This window comes from Poecilia mexicana, unplaced genomic scaffold, assembly GCF_051168715.1.
Source record: "Poecilia mexicana isolate PSO_F unplaced genomic scaffold, ASM5116871v1 scaffold_13, whole genome shotgun sequence".
Classification (NCBI taxonomy): domain Eukaryota; kingdom Metazoa; phylum Chordata; class Actinopteri; order Cyprinodontiformes; family Poeciliidae; genus Poecilia; species Poecilia mexicana.
Genome location: NW_028263382.1, coordinates 13,666,531 through 13,679,313, shown reverse-complemented (window position 1 = coordinate 13,679,313; position 12,783 = coordinate 13,666,531). Strand labels below are relative to the sequence as shown.

At 38.7% G+C, this 12,783-nt stretch overlaps 1 long non-coding RNA gene across 1 annotated transcript in view; it reads left to right on the top strand.

Annotated features, from left to right (window-relative positions):
• The window catches only part of LOC148155774 (uncharacterized), a 28,533-nt gene extending 22,374 nt beyond the window's left edge, over positions 1–6,159 (top strand). Inside the window, exon 3 of the long non-coding RNA XR_015765148.1 lies at positions 3,616–6,159. This is a non-coding gene — a long non-coding RNA (uncharacterized LOC148155774). The remainder of the gene's footprint in view (positions 1–3,615) is intronic.
• The last annotated feature ends 6,624 nt before the right edge of the window (positions 6,160–12,783 follow it).

The window sequence follows — 12,783 nt, the reverse complement described above, 5'->3', positions numbered from 1 at the left end:
TGCTCACTGTTTTACTGGCTGACTTTAACCTCTCATTAGCTCCTCTTTATTTACTAAGACAGATTTTGCTTCATGGCATCTTCAGTTCAATTCTAAAATTGCTACAATTTGCTTCTAGTTTACTTTTTGAATAAATAAGAGTGAGGGATAAAATAATTTAGTCATTAAGTATGTGTAATTTCATTCTTTCACCTTATTTCACTTTTTTCCTTTCCCACATGAAAAGACAATGCGAGCGGCATTGTCTCTGAATAAATGGACTTTCTTGTTTCAGAGCAGCAGTTGTGTATGCGTCTTCTTTTCCCCGGTTCCTCCTGAGTGAAATGACTTAAAATGCCCTGCCGTCACAACAGCACACACAGCACCGCAGACAGAAAACACACACTCTGCTCTTACCGCCATGCAGGTAAAGCTCAGTGCTTTACCTAAACACACACATAGATGCACTGTCATTCCTTTTCAAATTGGATAGAGACACTGCCATGCGATATTTACATAAGTAATAACAGTCGGCTGCTTCGGAGGCCAGCGGCTGCTATCTCACAGCACAGAGTCGGTAATTGCTATTTTGGCAAAGAGGCGACTTGTGTGTGTGGCAAAGCATGACAGTGTATGCGCATGCAGGCATCAGCAGAATGAGAAGCACAGTCAGAGTGTCGAATTTGTCAGGAATTTTTACTTATGTGTGTGCACATGTTTGCCGTCTCACCAAATAGCTTCTTTTTCTTCTTCTTCTTGATTTGCAGCACATGCCTGAATGACTGTTTGTGTTATTTTGTGTCCAGTGGGAGACAGCGGGATGCCTGTGTAGGCCGCGGCTCCACAGTCAGATGTTTGGCGCTGGCCTGGCGCAGCTTGTTATCAGCACATGCTATCCCATGCTGGAAGTGAGCTGCTGTGTGTTTTAAATGGTTGCTGTGGCGGCTCCATTGTTTATCTGCGTGTTTGAATATTCTTATTCCATGCAAATATGTGTGCAGCTGTCAGTAGCATGGGATGACTTTGTCTCTTAGTGAATACATTTATTTAAACATACTTATAGGCTTTTTGAAAATCATATCGGGTGTTTTTCAGCAGGAAGTGCACCTTAATTATATATATACTGCTCAAAAAAATAAAGGGAACATTTCACTTTAATTTTGTGTGGCTCCAAATCCAGGCCTCCATTGGTTAATAAATTTGATTTCCATTGATGATTTTTGTGTGATTTTGTTGTCAGCACATTCAACTTTGTACAGAACAAAGTATTCAATGAGAATATTTCATTCATTCAGATCCAGGATGTGTTATTTGAGTGTTCCCTTTATTTTTTTGAGCAGTGTATTTTTTTCCCTTTATTTATTTCCAGTCACAGAAGAATCATTTCTTTATCCAGAACACCCATTTACTGATGTCACCAACTATACATGTATGTGTAGCATGCACAACTTAAGTCACGGCACAAACTTCTATATATTTGAAGTGACAGGCCAACATAAAGTAGAGTACAAATGTGAAACAGATTCAGAATTTTACAAGATGCTTTGGAATTAAGTATTTTGTGGCATATAATATTGTCATGTTTCAACAAACGCACCATCACATGGTAATGGTGTGTTCAGGGTAGTAGTGTCATGCATGTACATGGTATCATCTAAATAGAGCTCCTTCTTCCATGTTTTCTTTGCCTCCTACAGGCTCACTGCCAACCACATGCTGCTACTTTGTTAGTGGAAATGGGGAAAAAGAACAAACTTTTTATTCTATATGAAGAAATGTCTTTATGGGAGTAAATGGTATACAGTCATACTGATATGAACTTGAACCAGCAGATATTCATAATCGAGTGAAAACTACTTTCTAAACACGCAGCTGGAGCTATGCTCACATCAAAGCACATCTATATGGTGTGATGATGATGGTATGATGGTCAAAAGGTAAAAGCTAGAGATTTTCCTTTTTAGCAGTGAAATGGATCAAAATGTCCTTTAGATGGAATACAAATCCCAGAAGAATTGATGATGTATTTGTGGAAAGTTGGTTTGGGTTGAATAAAAAACATACACCGCACTTTTCAGATGAAATAAAAACTGTGTTCCTTTCCCCCTTTGCAATAATTAATCATAAAATCACAATAAAATACATTTCAATTTCTGGTTGAAACATTTCGGTAATTTGACAGGACGCTGAATTTGTGAGTAATCCTCCATGCGCTGACAGCATCCCCTCCTTTGCACAATTCAATAAGCTCTTGTAAGTGTCACTGTGCAACGGCGGAACGCCATAGCAACCAGTCCACCTTTCTGTGATTACCACGCTCAGCTCTGCCTCACACTCCCCTGCTATCATTGCACATCATCTAAAAACAGCCAGCGCCTTTGTGGACCAGCAGCATGAGACTGACAGAGACATATTCAATATTAAGATCTGTGTATATCTGTGCAGGGTTAGATAAACTCCTGCCGGGTGATTTTAGAGTGAATGATGCGCAGTTGCAATGTTGTGCATTTTCTCTAAACATTCAAAGAGGATACGAGGATAACATGAGCAGCAAAGGCAGATAAGCCACTGAGAAATCCTAGCAGGCTATAATTCATAAACTGGTTATGATTAAACAAACTTTGTTTTTCTAACCGTTCTTTGGTATTTATCTTACAACACTCATATTGCTTTTGGAGAAACCTTTCAGTTCAGTAAAATTATGTACCATGCACCTAAAAGCTAAAACCTAGATTTTGTTTTTTAAGAAATTGACTTTATTTCAAAACTCTTAACTCAGTCCTCTTGAGGTAGCTCATATTGGCATTTGTTGTGTTTTGGATGATTCTGCTGTTGCAGAAGCCTCACAGTCAGAGCTTGTATAGACTTTGCTGCTTGCTCCGGGATTTGTTTCCTGTATTTTTATCTGCACATTTTTCAGAATGTCAATTCTGAAAAATTCAACATATTTTTTTTATTTTAATTTCTTTTGTTTTGATTGTCAGAGAACTTCAGCTGGAAGTCACATTCATGGCGATGGAGCTGCCCCAAACCCCACTCCAGAACTTGTCTTTTAAACATTTTTAAGAGCAATTCTCTTGTTAACCACCTCGTCATAATTACATGACAAATGGAGACAAATGATTGTCTGAAAGTGTTTTGCTGCGTTCTTGCAGTCTAATTATCTCACTGATGGTTGACATCAGTTCATCTTCAGAAAGTGAGGCAGCTGTTTGAAAGGAGCTCATAGCTGCACATTTTTTCCTAAAGTTTAGAAATGTACAACAACTGAGTCTTATGTAACCTACAACATTAAAAAGCCAATTATGGGAAAGTGGGATATTTAAGACCCCTTAGTGAGCTTAAACATCTGCATGAAGTTTCTTTTGTTACTGCTTAATTAAATAACATCAGTGTGATTAAAGTGTTAGAGTAGATATTGTTGAGTTGTGTTTGTACCCTTGTTTTTGCCTTCTTAATTACATCTTTTTAATTCGCTTTGTTCTCATTTATTGTCTTTTTAATTTGCTGAAATTCCAATAAAGCTGTTCCGATTAACATGTTTTTCTGCTTTCGTTGTCAGAAAGCAAAATTAGTCTGGAGTCTTGACTGAAATCTAACTCTGACACTGTTTTTTTTTTTTTTTGGAACACTTAGAAATGATTGTGCCAAGAAGAATTCTCCATAAAATCAAGAAAAACCCCTGAACATCTTCTTCATGAGATTGTCATCCAACAACATAGAGTCTTCAGTTAGAGGCTTCATCAGATGCGTTCTAATACAGACTGCTACAGGAAATGGATTCAGCCCAGCCATAAGCATCTTCAACAACGTTTTGAAAAATAGAAAGTATTACGAGTTACAACATCAATGTCCCCCTGAAATAACTTTCAAACGATTCTAAACTTAACGTTCCTCTTTCACAAAAATCCAAACCTGTCAGCTGATAAAATTCTCTCTCAGGAATACAACATCTCTCGTTATTTTGGTCATAGATACCTACGAGGTGAATGGAGATGATTGTTATAAGTGACAGAATGAATGTAGCCTTTCCTCTGTCCCTCTCTACTGCACCTGCAAGACCATCTGGTCTTCATTCCTGCCTGCAGCAGGCTCAGCATAGTAACAACAAAACCACGGCGTAGAAACGACGTTCCACAATCTGTCGGTTTCAAATAGCCACCGGTTTTACCTGAAAGGTTTGATTTGTTACAGCTTTCGTTAAATTCCAACCAAGGCGCTGTCCAATAGCTCCGGGCAGAGCTGCAGTCAGTTCAAGTTTGTAATGTAAAATACAACCAGCACTTCTCTGAAGAGGAACACTCATTTGAACGCATTAATGCGCAACACTGGTTGAGCATTAATTTTCACCAAGATCTTTGAAGACTGAGTTACAATTTCAAATCCATCCCACCACAAATGCACACCCACAGAGTAATTTTTGGATTTTAATTAAAGACATATATATTTATGGTTTTCCAAAAACAATCAAACATGCAAACATGTTGAAGTATTTACTTTAGCCAAACAAGTAATTAAAAAAAATAATTCTCACATGGCTGTAAATTTCATCTACTTGGGTGCATTTTTCCGCTTTGTGTAACAATATGCAGATTTATAAATCCAACCAATTACAGGCTGTGTTGTAAGTGTCACCATGTAGCATGAGTCAATCACCAGATTGATCTGCTGGCCTGCTGCCAGTTTTACGTTACTGGACGGAAATAAATGATGGAGCTCAATTTGCCTGTTTTGCTGCTGAAAACAGGAAAAAAGAGGCAATTCATTTTCTTCGAGGAAGGGAATGTGATTTTAAATCAGTATAAAAATGTAATCGATCCCCAATAACTGTAATATGATCAAGGCTGTGATTCATTTAAGAATGCAAGATATGAAATACTGGATTGGTCGAAATTTCCCACAGTCAATTTCAGAAAAGACAGAAGTCGTTCTTTTTAAATTAACTAGAACCAATGAGGCTAGAAGCCACAGTGCAGACCAGAAACTGAGGTGACTCAGAAACTTTAAAGTCTTTTACCAAATCAGCCTACATCAGATTAAAAACATTGTCAAAATGAAAGGTTTCCTGACAAATCATGATAAAATCAAACTAGAGCATAGTGTTTTTATAAGTAGGGTATATCATTGAAACTTTGCCTTTATTGGTGTCTAATGTCAACCCTACAAATTCCCAAAAAAGGAGATTATATTACAAGTCACTGCACTAGATTCCTGTTTTTGTCATATATTTCAAAGTTGACTGTGAGGTATGATGCATCTCAACCACCCTTTAAGTCACTCCACCAGAAAATTTTGATAATTCTAATTTAATGTACTTTTTGCCTTGCGTATAATCTATTTTTTGTATTTTTCTGGAAATCACCTTAAGCTACCGAGATATGTAAATGTTGCAATCCAAATAAACTTGATTTGCCTTGTTTCCTTGTTAATACTGCCCTCCAGTCTGTTAGCAGTTGTCTTCTTTTTTTTTTACACAGGAATAGGAAGTTTGAACTTTCAGCATTTTAAATATCACAGATACATTTAGCAGTTGCACATTTAACAGGATGTTCTGTAACCTCTACATAGGCTTCAGCTTTCTCGTCTTTCTCCAAATGTGATGCATAAGAGCTCCTGACCCGAAACCGTTAAATGACTCAGACACCTAATTATCCCCCCTGCAGCACCCATTCCTTTTTTGAAGTTCCCAAATGTAATTTTGGTGCCGTTCTTCACATATAAAGTTGAAGGTGATTTGTTGCTGATGTTGGGACTTTAAGCTCTGACTGCACTGCCATGCACATCTAAACGTAAAAGCAGAATAATGTGGCGGGAACTATAGTTTCTTGGATTATGATCCAGGCCCGTAAAGCCCGAAAATGTTTCAACAACAAAACAGAAAGAGGGTTTTCATGGTATTACAAACAAGACACAGCAAGTTGTAAAGCGCATACCTCAGTCACACCTTGGAAAAAGGGATTTCTATGAAATGTGCTTTTCAGTTCCACCCAGCATTTATTTAAGCCTTTCTCGTGAAAGGAACGGGAACCAGACATGCTCTGATCAGAGGGGTTATATTGGAGCAGAAGTGCTCTGTAGGAACACATATATCCTGCTGTCACTTCACAAACCACTGGCATTTCTCACAACAACGATTCAGGACTGGAACATGAAGGGTAGCAAATAACACAGCGGCCTCAACAGCGGTCCACTTTAAAAACCCTCAGGTAAATTTGAAATGACACAAAGGATATCCCGCTGTTCGCTTGCTTTTCCACATCCACATAGAGAGCCTCCACCTGCTGAGCTAGTCTGCCGGACCTGCCGTGTGCTATTGATTGAAACACCGCTGCCAGGGAGTAAGGACCTGGGTTGCAGGGCAACGAATAGGTCACCAAACAGTGAGCAACCTGGCATGGGGCTTGGAGTGGATGTTGCATGCTGGATAGGAAGATGAATTTCAGAAGAGTTCTTTGTCAGATGTTGTTTGTTCATTTATTTCTGTCTGAAATTTGTCAGTAGCTGTTATTGGTTTCGTAACAAAGCTGAAGTAATTGGGAACGTCTCAGCCACAAAGTGGAGTCAGCAGATGCTGAGGGGCAAAATCCACAGAGGTCACTAACTTCTTGCAAAGTCGTTATCTGCAACCCACCAAACGTCCTGTGACCTTCAGATTATCTCAAGGACAGTGTTGAGAGCTTCATGGAATTGATTTTCATTATCGAGCTGGTACATGCAAACCCTGCCAGGAGAATGACACTTGCATACGTGCATTAGGTCAATTGTTCAGCTTAGTGCAGAGGAGATTATAAAGTGGGCCTGACTTGGGTTAGTTCCTGTGATTAGTTCTTTATTTGGACGATATAACGCAACTATTTACAAAAGATCCACAAGGAAATAAACAAAATGTGCAGGTGAGATGAAAAAACCCAAAGGGCTTATTATAAATCTCACCACAGGTAACTAAAAATTTCAGCTGCATAAGCTCAAACTGACACACTAAAAGTGAAAATACAAAGTCTATAACAATCAGAAGATGATTGTCACATAAGCTAACTGTAGTAAGCCAGTGTTAGATACATACGTACCTGTATTTTCTCAAACTTGGTAAAGAATAAAAAAGGAAAAGTATGGAAAAGAATATTTTAATGTTACATCTTCCAGTAATCATTACGTACAAAGAGACGATTTTCATCTTAATAGGCTGAATTGCTTTGGCTTGAAAACTGTTAATGAAAAATGTCTGCTAATTTAAGAGGAAACATGAAACATGTCATTTAAAACTCACCTGAATGGAAATGTTGAAGCTTAAAAAACTGTCCAGTTGCTTGCTTTTAGAAATGTTCAGACTAAAAATTATTTTGTTTGCTCTTAAAAAAAACAAAAAAACAAAACAAAACCCTAAACTAAAGCTGGAGACAAAGAAACTTAAGGAGGCGAAGCATAATGGCTGCTGTTGTTCACTTTTCTTTGTTTAACTGTGAATAGGATTGCTACCAAGGTCTTACTCAAATTTACCAGGATTAAAACACAAAGAAAATAGATACAAACACGGCATTGTCTCCGTTGGGTGTTTGGAAAACATGGTGGAGTTGTGGTACTTGTGAGTGTTGAAACTGTGAAACAGTTGGTGCTGGAGACCTGGAACAGCTGTGCTTACAGAGTGTACACGATGATGTCATGTATCCATGTATCTGTGTAAGCAATAATTCCAGCTCACTGGATTTATTTATTTATTTTTTTCTTTTAATCGCACTCCTGACATTTCGGCACGACACTCCTGCTACTTCTTTGATCTTTTCATCCCATTTTCACTTCTGAACTCTTGACTCCCACTCACTTGGACCTCTGGGGATTCTCAGTCCCTGATTGCAGGGCCCCAAGGAACACTGCATGAGGCTGGGGATTTGAAGGTGTTGGGAAGGGCTAGTTGCCTAGGGGGTTAGTGAACAGCAGGAGGAATCAAAGAGACCGCAGCTGGAACAAATGCCCAAACAGTTGTTAGGTGTAGAAAATAACAGGGGGTGGGGAACCCAGCAACCAATGTTGCGCTCCTGGATGATGAATGATAGTCAGGTTGAAGCTGATAATTCAATTTAATTTCCACTTAATGTTGGTTCAATTCCAAGGCGTAGTCAGAGGCCACAGAGGGTTCTTGTTTTGTTGCAACAAAAGCAGAACCACTAAGGGACGAGTTACGAAAATATTTATTGAAAAAAAAAAAAAACATGATTTTTTTTTTTTACCATTATTTTTTTTAATCTTATCTAGTTCTTTTTTTTTCTTCAGCTTTATGTCATCCTTTATGTTTTAGTTTTAGACATAATTTATGTTTTACAGCTTTTCTGACCTTGTGTAAAGTAAATTTACTCTCCAGGGTTCCCAAGGTCTGTATTCAGACAAACACGTGCAGACCAATTTTTTTTTTAGCTAGAGCGACAGTAAGACCCCCACTCCCACCCTCCTTATTTCCTTTATCTTTGCCAAAGAAAAATGAAATAAAAGTGTATCAAACACTGAGGAAACAGACTTCCTGTCTAAACAGACTTCTACTGTCTAATCCTAAAAAAAAATCCCATTGGGATTTTTATGAAGGCCATTTTGTGGTTATTCACAAAGAACCCGATAACTTATAACTTAAAGAGAGGTTTGCATACTTGGAACTGAATAAAGCATTCCAGTAACTACATGACATAATGGTAGAGTGATGTAAAAATCCAGAGCTAATATAGTAGGATATTCTTACATTGTTTTCTATCTGGTGGTCACTCAATTCATGTCTTCCATTCTCATTACTGGTTTCAAACAGGAAGATCATTGGTTACCACTGTTTCTGTTGTATGCAATTTCCAGCATCAGTATAACTGAGAATAATAGTAATATCTAATATTACACAAAGGCAGCTTAAAGGGTCCCTGGCGTTGTTTTGAGACAGTGGGTGACCACTAAGAAGAGCTTGATTGCTCTCCGACTAGCCGATAACTACAGACCATCTGGATATATACTGGATAAATGAAGATGACAAAGAGCAGATAAAATAACAGCTCCTACAACCTTTTACCTGAACCTCGCATCAAAACCCGGAAAGTGTCCCTTTAGATCCAAGATCTAAATCTTTACAAACAAAGCTGAGAAATTCCAAGCATATGATTTGCAGATCAGACTGGCAAATGACTGCCCCTTTGCATGTGAGTGAGTGTGTGTGTGTGTGTGTGTGGGGGGGGGGGGGTGTGTGTGCGTGTGCGTGCGTGTGCGTGTGTGTGTGTGTGTGCGTGTGTGAGAGAGATTCAAGCTAAAGCTTTGGAGTCGGTGCAGATGATTGGCACACAATGCAGATGTGTGGGCAGCAGATGCCATCTGGAGAAAGAGGAGTGGGTTTGCAATAGGAGGGAGACGGGAGGAGGGAGATGCCCCTCCAGAAAGAAAGAAAAAGCCGATGGTTTGACAGAGGAATAAAGGAAACGATGGGAGTGTAATCAATCAAAAAGACTCCGACTCAAATAACGGGAGACAAGAGACACCACCCTCCCACTGCCGCCCTGTTCCGACCACCATCGCCGGCTGTCATCACCAGTTGAGGCTTTGCTACCATTGATTGAACCAGATCAAAAGCCTCCCCTTGGTTGCGCCCTCTGGTTGTTTAGGTTGCCAGGCTCGCCTTCATGGGGAAAAGCGAGTGGAAATCCTTATTATCTGCACGTGGCTGTTAACAGCTGAGGTTTTGGGTCAGTTTTGACTGATTCCACTGAAGCACCAGATGCTTTGCTTGCTTCATTAAAAAGTGGACAGTCTCCGAAGAACCTTTCACCCAACAAAGACATGACATCACCGCCCCTGAAGACACACACCTCTGTTGATTAATCCTCATACTTGGATTGAACGCTGTATGTAAGGTGTGTCTGTGAAAAGCAAACAGAGACACATTTTAATACATTTCAGTTAAGGTTACTTTATTTGGATGGCTTCAATTCCCTCTGTATGGACTTGAGCTTGGTATAAAAGTAACAAAAGAGATGAGAAATAGACAGCTTGTGGTCTGACAAGTATGCAACTGTCTTGCAGAGTAGGTGTATTTTTAATACATTTTACCATATAGGTGTACAGTGGAAAGAAAATGCATAGTTTTTTCAACTGTTTTCACATAAAAACAGTTTTTTATTAATGTACAATCAACTTCATTTCATCTGACACCCTGAAAAAAAAATCCATTGGTCATAATTCCTATTTTTTTAAAAAGTCACCTAATTATTTCAATTTAATCTTGATATGAATCCATCTGTTTGGTGAAGGCATCTGTGGTTTCTCAGAGTATGCTAGTGAACAAAGCGTCATGAAGACCAATGAAAACAGCAAATAAGTCAGGGTGAACTTGTAGAAACGTTTAAAGCAGGGTTAGGTTGTAAAACAATATCCAAACTTTGAACACCTCACACACAACTACAAACCTACAAAGACATGGATATCAACCAAAGTTGGCATCTGGGCAAGCATAAATTGAATGGCAGAAGCAATTAAGATGATCACTGTTGCTCTGGAGGAGCTGCAGATACACTGCTGAAGGGGAAGAATCGGTTTACAGGACAACTATAAATTGAAGGAAAAGTGGTAAGAAAACGTCAAGAAAACTTCCATTCACAGTTTGCCACAAGCTTAATGTTCTCTGCGTTGGAAATATAACACTACACATGTCCATGCGCTCACCATTCCCAAGGAGAAACAAGGTGGTGGCAGCATCATGGTGTGGGGATGTTTTTTCTCTGCAGAGACTGGGAAGGTAGTCAGAGATTTTGGGAAGATGGATGCAGCATGTACAGCATAATCCTGAAAAAAAAAATTAGTGTGCAGAATACTTTAAGATTTAAAAAAATATATATATCTTCTTTCACAATGGATATATCAAAAGGAGAAAAACATCCAGCTGACTGAATGTTTGTGCACGGTGCAGTAAATGCTTCCGTCTACAGATACAATTTTCCAACACAGACACATTCAAACCTTTATATGACTATAATCACAGGTAGAGAGATTAAATTTTGTTTTGACTGTCCATCTTCACAGGAAGTAAGCAGCCAAACAACTGATATGGATACAATAATTTGCCCAAGGATAGTCAGGTGGGGCGCATGTTTCCCTGCTGAATCACCATGTCTGTAATCTATAAAAGGCCACATTCCAATTTAGCCGAGACACAATATTCAGGAGGTGCCAGTTGTGGTTTGCAGATCCTTCCTGTGCTCACCGGCAGCTGTGTGTGCTGACGCGGAACGCCCTGACCTGCCCACACAGAGGCAATCTCCTCTGCAGATCATTGAGAGGTTGCCTGCCAACGACAGCAACGTGCCCTTCTCATGGGAGCCACGGCCGACCTGTGTAGGAGGACATAAAAGTGAGAGAGCACCCTGAACTAAACCTCAGCCCTGGACACAGCTGGCTTCTCTGCAAACATGAACAAAGTGGCCTTTGTTAGAAGGAAAAGGCAGCGGTACCATCACTGCCTGCACACTACAACGCCAGGTCGGCTTTAAAACTTTAATGGCGAGGGGAATTAAGGAATTAGATCATTGATAGACACAGATCAAAAATTCAAAGGCTCAAAGAAAATGCGTTTACTGCCACACAAATTTAATAAAATAAAAAAGTGCTAAGACAAACTGCTTTGCGATTTATGTACATTTAACCAATAAATATTAGCAGTTAAATATTAGCAGGGATTTGGCAAAAGATAAAAAAATAAAAAAAAATTGCCAAATCCCAACAAAATGTTTTAATTTTAAATTCTTGAACTGAAACAAATAAAAATAAATTAGCTAAAATAAATTTTAGTGAATTGTTAAGAATATTTTGCTCCTATTATGAAAAGAAAGATAAAATATAAGAGTTAGTTTCTGAACAAAAGATAAAACTGAAATACTGAAACTTTAAAAATGCATAAACCGGGTGTAGTGTGAATGTGACTCAGGTTGCTAGCAAGTTTGATGCTAGCATGGCGGCTAAACTAGCCAAAGCTGAATAAAGATGGAAATTTTGCTCCAGTGCAGAAACTTTCTTAACCAAAAGTGTTTTACTAGTCTTTAACTTTTACTAAGTTGTTGTAGATTTTTTGGGTATTACATTATGACCACCTGCCTAATAACATATTGGTCTCCATTTTGCTGCCAACATAATGGTAGAGAATAGACTTAATTTGACCCCTAACGGCTTGCTATGGTATCTAGTAACAAGATGCTAGCATCAAACCGTTTAAGTCCTGTTTGTTGTAAGTTGGGGCCTCCATAGATAGGGCACATCCCACAGATGTCTGATTGGACGTCTCATTATCCTGCTAAAGGAGGTCACAAACATCAGGATATACTATTACTGCTAAAGAGTTTACATGATGAAGAGCTGATAGCAACACCTCAAACATCACTCCTTCGTTGTGTGCCATCATAAAAACATTAAATGAAATCAAGCAAAATGTCAGGAAGAGGATTGTGGACCTCCATCTTTGTGTACAGTTTCTGGACGCTTGAAGACGTCATCTCATCAACCAGTTATGCCCATGAAGGTCGATGGTGTCAGTAGGTTTTTCACTTTCTTCAGAATTAGTGCTTTAGCATTTGGTCTTATTTTTGATATTTTTAGCAAAACTGCTAAAAGACTATGTTTATCTGAAAATCAAAAGTAGATAAAGCTCATTTGTGGGTTAAAAAGAAAGAAAGAAAGAACGTTTTACAAGCTGGAATTCTGGGATTATTTATGTCTTTCAATTTATACTTAATCTTGTGAAAACCTGTGGCCCAAAATCACAAAAAATGCTGGATATTAGCTTTATAAAGAAATATA